The sequence below is a fragment of the Aedes aegypti genome, chromosome 1 (assembly GCF_002204515.2).
Source record: "Aedes aegypti strain LVP_AGWG chromosome 1, AaegL5.0 Primary Assembly, whole genome shotgun sequence".
In the NCBI taxonomy this organism is placed as follows: Eukaryota; Metazoa; Arthropoda; class Insecta; order Diptera; family Culicidae; genus Aedes; species Aedes aegypti.
In genome coordinates, this window is record NC_035107.1 from 9,783,916 (window position 1) to 9,789,915 (window position 6,000).

Here is a 6,000-nt window from a genome sequence, read left to right on the forward strand (position 1 = left end):
AGGTTGCTGCTGCCATTCAGGCTACTGTGATCGTAAAAATCAGTTTGATTTTATTCTTTTCGGCCCCAAACTGATGCCGCTCGTCGTCACGATCATCAGCGTCGTCATTCATATATTAATTAGGGTAGCTCAAAGTATCGTTTTTGCTGCTCAGTACTCATTCGATTCTAGATCATATGAAAGCCTCGCATAACACAAAAGGTGATTTCGTTATACGTACATTTTGGTTGTCTGGGGTAATTCCCATATAAACTTTGGAGGGCTTGTGCAGTCTCAGTTTTCATCCAAGCGAGCTCCAATTTTGGTAGGACACTCAGACTTAATCGAGTGAGCGGTATGGAGCAAACACCATATGTTGAACCACCCTAACATATAGGCTCCGAGAAGTGCGTTGAACGATCGTCGCTCAGTTCGTCGTCAGAACCCTTAAGCGCCCAATTATATAGCAGCACATGCCTGGCAGGAGCAGGAGGAAGAGAGTGCCCGTGTTCGCTTATCACGTCCACCGACAAGCATCTTGTTAATTTTCGATTAATTCGCAGTTTATGAGTTTATTGACTTTTTTTCTTTTCGCCGAACGGAGGAGCAGAAAAAAATCAACACCCGTGGGCTCATCAGCACTTGGATTGTGTTGTTTCTTAACCGTTGGCTGTTTTTTTTTCTTTCGTTCGGTTGGTCTTGGTGCGCTTCTATACCGTATTGCTTCGAAACCCGGACACTTGACCACTTAATAGCATTAAATACAGGATTTGTTTTTAAGTTTGGTTTCTGGTGAACATTGGTGTAGAAACAGGACGACATGGATCCTTCCAGAATCATTTAATCATCCCTCCCCCCTTCCCGGATTTTTGATGACAATAAAATAAAAATAAAAAAATAAGTAAAACAATTTAACATGATGCGAAACCTTCTGAATTAATATACATGACTCTAGTTATGAACAAAAAAATCTCTTCAGTTGTTACGTTATTTTATTTTGTACAACTATAGTAAGAAACCCTCGCTTGTCTTACGCAGCATCAGCGTGGCTGTTCTGATTTCGGTGAATCGCATGACAACCGAAAACTTAACTGTCCGGCTGTAGATCAATTGCTAACTGGTAAATACCGTCAATATTCTGGAAATTTAATTCCCAAAATTCGTTTTTTTTTTCTGAATTATTCAAATAATGCTGTTTCAGTATAAAACAACATACACTGCTTTCTGATTTCTCATGTTCTTTAGGATACCCTGCTCAAGGTGTCTGGTGATGATTATTTCCCTTATAAGAATTCACTAAATAAATCCATAGATCAACTTCAAAATTACTGAAGGAATTTCTCAGACAACACATAGCGGGAATTTTTGTCAGAAAACAAGGAATTTCGGCATAGGCAAGTTTTTATCAGATGAATGGATAATCAAATTCCTCAAGGAATATAGAAGAGTGGCTACAGAACTTTTGCAAGTTGATTCCAGAATTTTTTTCTCGGATTTACTCAAAAAATGCTACTTAATGTTTCAAAAGTTCAGTTTTCCCTCTACATTCCTCCAAAAAATCATTGATTCTGTCAAATCTAACACTGAGATATTTCACTGAAAGTTCTACTATGCTAATGCTACTATGAAATGCTCCTGTGAATTTCTTTAAATATTTATCCCAAACACTTTATAACAAATTCTTCCGCAAAGTTCAACCAAAGTCCTTAAGAAATGTTTCCATAATACATCACAAACTGCGTCAAAAATTCTTCTGTTTTTTTTTCTTCAAATTTTGCTTCAAATACTTTATTTATGTATTGGGAAGAAAAGTGGTTTTGAAATGTCTCTTGCTTTCGAATCTTCGGAAGAAATTTGTTGAAAAACCCCAGGAAAACTTTTGCTTCTAAAATTAGCACAGCTGTAAACTGCCCATAACTGCATATTTGTCACATTCGACATTTTTTACGATTTCGAGTTAACACCGTAGAACATCATCAAATCATCAATACTTTCGACTAACTCAATAAAATCTATGAGTTTGTTCTAAATAGTTCGGAAAAAATATCATGTTGTTTTGTCACATTGCTTTATATAACCGCATAACAGTCACATTGAGATAATACGTGGGCCTCGTAATGTTGTGGCAAAGAAATGTCTATCAGAATTATTTTTTGAATATTCACCCAATATGTGAGACGAGTTGTACAAAATTTCAGCTTCACATAAGCATTGTTGAATTGTCGGTAATTTTTTGAAATTTTGGGGCCTTCCCCTACTGACGAGAAATTCACATTTGGTACCCCATTTACTCAGTGCCTACTTTTGTCGAATGTTACAAATATGCAGTTATGGGCAGTAAAGGAATCTGTAGAGAAACATGTATCAAAATACATGTATTACTGTAAAAAGGGAACATAATTTATTAAGATATTCATAAAGAAGTTTGTATTGATCTTCCTTGAAACACTTCTTTACAAATAATTTTACTACTTATCGTCAGAATCCATATTCTTGGTTTGAATTTTTGTGCGATACAAGAGCAGAATTTCTAGAGGCTTTCTGGCAGAATTCTAGAAAATCAGAAGTCAATGAAAGATAGATTTCAAGGATAACTTCTAAGAAAGATTCTGATCCAATATTAAAAAAACAATGTATAGGAGATTTGAAAAATTTCAGAATTTTTAGACGAATGGTTCTTGATTTCTGGAAGTCCATCAGGAATTCCTCAACAAATTTTCAAAGTAATGCACAATACATCTTTGGTAATGTTCTTAAAAAATACCGGCAATATTTTCGCGGTAAACTTCTACTGTACTGTACTAAAAAAAACTCAATAATGGTCCCCTCAAAACAGTTCGTTTGGTATTTCTAAATGTAGGAAAAATGGATTCTTTTCACATCAATATGTTCACTATATAGGGTGGCATGAATAAAACGCGTTAAACTTTACTACAATGAGCATCTTTTCAGAAACAAAATCCACAAGGCTTACTACTCTTTTGGTATAAAAAAAAAACCTTTCGAACATTTTAGTACGTACTACTTTCGAACATGAGATTTTAGTACATAAGGGTAGCAGTGACTGATGTTGCACGTTAAGAAAAATCCATTCAAAGTGCTGCACATTCAGAAAAATCCATTCAGAGTGTAGCGTGAAATAAATAAAATCATACACATAAAGGGGATGCCAAATTTTTTGCTTATTCACACGACAAATCATGTGACAATATGAATATTACTACATTTTCGGTATACATGTAATTTTACACAATATGAAGCGAAAATTTGAAATAAATCTGGCATTCTCTTTATGTGCATTTGAATTTTATGATGATTCGACAACAAAGATTTCTCTGACAATTTTGGAATTTTAGCTGAAAATATGTATCCTATGAAGAGATTACAGCAACATAGAATTATGAAATTACTATAGTGCTGAGATTGTGATACAAAATCCGAAATTCTCAGGAATACCTTCTCAAAGATACCTATATAATTTCTAAAGATCAATAATCGAATCGAATGCCGGATTTTTGATATTGCCTCAAGAAAGAAAGGCACGCTCAATCCCAGAATAATCATAATAAAATCTTAATTATCTATCGGAATCCCAGAATTTCCTCAGAAACTTCGGAATTCCAAAGGAAATCCGAGAATCTTGGATGTCACAATGGTCACGTAAAGTTCAGTATTGAGCGGTTCCACGCCGTTTCGCAAACCCGATTATTTTTGTATATTTTGAATCGCCTAAAAATTTGCATACAGATTCTTTATTTATTTTTTCAAATAATTTATTTTTTATCCAAAAATTATCGGTTTTGAGGCATTGTGCAAGAAATTACAAACGATATGCTGCAAAATATATCCAAAAATCAAAAACATCAATGTTGCGGTTTTTAAGAACTATTAGCTTCAAATTTTCATTTGAAAATATCGTTTATATTTTTTACCGTGCACTCTTTTTTCAATACTTAAGCATAAATGTTTCGATCAAACAATAAACGATTTAGCTACGATTCGCCAATCAAAATAATTTTTTTCTGGAATGGAGAAACACAAAATATGCTTGAAAAGGGGCTATTTTTCTTTTTTTATTTGAAAATTTTATAAAAATATGAGTATATCTCGAAATTGATGCAACCTAGAAAAAAATTACTTAAGTACTTTTCGATTGCAATTTTTCTATACTTTCAAATAATCACATAAAAAATTATTGTTTTCTTCTATTTCGATTTTTTTTTTCAAAATCTGTAAATTTTTAAAAAATCATAATTTTTTTGTCCATAATTCTTCCATTTTGAAACATTGTGCAATAAATCACATAAGTTGTCCCCTGAAACATATCCAAAAATTAAAAAAAAACGAAACTGCGTTTCTGGAGAAAATCGATTTTAAAATTTTGTTTTTGAAATAAAACATAATCTGTATCTTTTTTTTATCGTGCATATTTTTCTCCATATAGTCCTAAGCAATACCTACAACTTTGTAGAAGATCTCAAATCGATCGGACAAACCGTTTTCGAGTTACAGTTTTTTAAAGATTTGCCATGCATTTTCCGATACGCCCTTCTAAAAAATAAGGCGAGGTTCAAAATGGCGGTCTGAAGATGCAAAATGGCATTTTTGGTCATAAAGAATCTGTATGCAAATTTTCAGGCGATTCAAAAAATACAAAAATTAAATTTTAAAAAAATTCCTCATGTTTGGTGGAATAGGCCTATTCACATGACGTCTCAAATCAGCTGATCGGGAAGCACTTTGACAGTTCTTTTATGAAAATGACAGGCCCGTGTTAGCACCGGTCCTCCACCGATGTAAACAAATGCATAGACGGATCTGTCATATGAAAAGGCCTATTGCTCACATGTGGAACACGAGTGGAACATGTTTGTGTCATTTTGCTTCACTACAGTGGGATTCCGTTTTTGGCATGCTTCGTTTTTGGCATGCTCCATTTTTGGCACCCCCCGATTTTGGCAACAAAATGGATCCGTTTTTGGCAACATTTTGGAATACCATTCAAATTTGTAATTTTTTGTAAATATTATGGTTTCTGTTGTTTAAGACATTTGAATAGCAGGTGGGCTCCTGTATGCGCTTATTTACTTCGGGATGGTCATTTGCCATGCATTGACAACGTTTCATGAGGCCATTAATCTCAACCAGTATCTTAACTAGAGACCATTATCTGTTCTTAGGCAAACTGAGTGACCAACCCACTTGAGTCCACCAATAAGTGAAACCACAGACGTCAAAGTCCAATTGTTAAACTGTGTAAGACAATTAACGGTCATTTTAAATGGTAACTCAAGTAGTTATGGCGTGATGAGCTGATATCGCTAAGTTGCTCTGACGAGTGTCAGCCAGTGGTGAATATGAAATATTTCAAGATACTGATATCACCACTGATTGACGCAATATGCTGTGTGGCGGCGCTAGTGATTTCAACGTGTTTCAGTTTGAATATTTACACAGGTTTTAGAAGTTTCTTGTTTTATAATTTGCGTTTGCTAGTAGATTCCTTGCGAGGATCTCACGATTCCTATCAGGCTCTTCAGGTTTTATAGTAGGATCCTGTAAATTTCCATTGATTTCATAGGGTAGGTGTCAATCATATATGAAGCCCAGTTAGAGCTAATTTCAAGTAAGAATTATAGGAAGCTTGTGTGTATATTCTACAAAATCACGAGCTGCATTTATGGATCATGAAATGTTGTAGTTCATGTTTGCCCTTTTTACTGCCATCAATCATTCATTTTTCATAATTACTTCACTTTACTTTTTCAGAAACATAAATCAAAGGAGTAATTCTAAATTTACCGAATTTCGTCGAATTTTACGCTAAAGTTTTAGGCTGTTTAACTGATTTTCAATTATCATTAAATTAAAAACAACATCTTATGCCGTTTTGCAATACCCAGCGCTTTTATTTTGTTATACGTCTTTGTGAAACTACAATAACATATTTTATTTTTTTCGTATTCTTACACAGTTTTAAGAAAATGAGCAATTCTTGAATAAAGGTCACGAACTGTACTT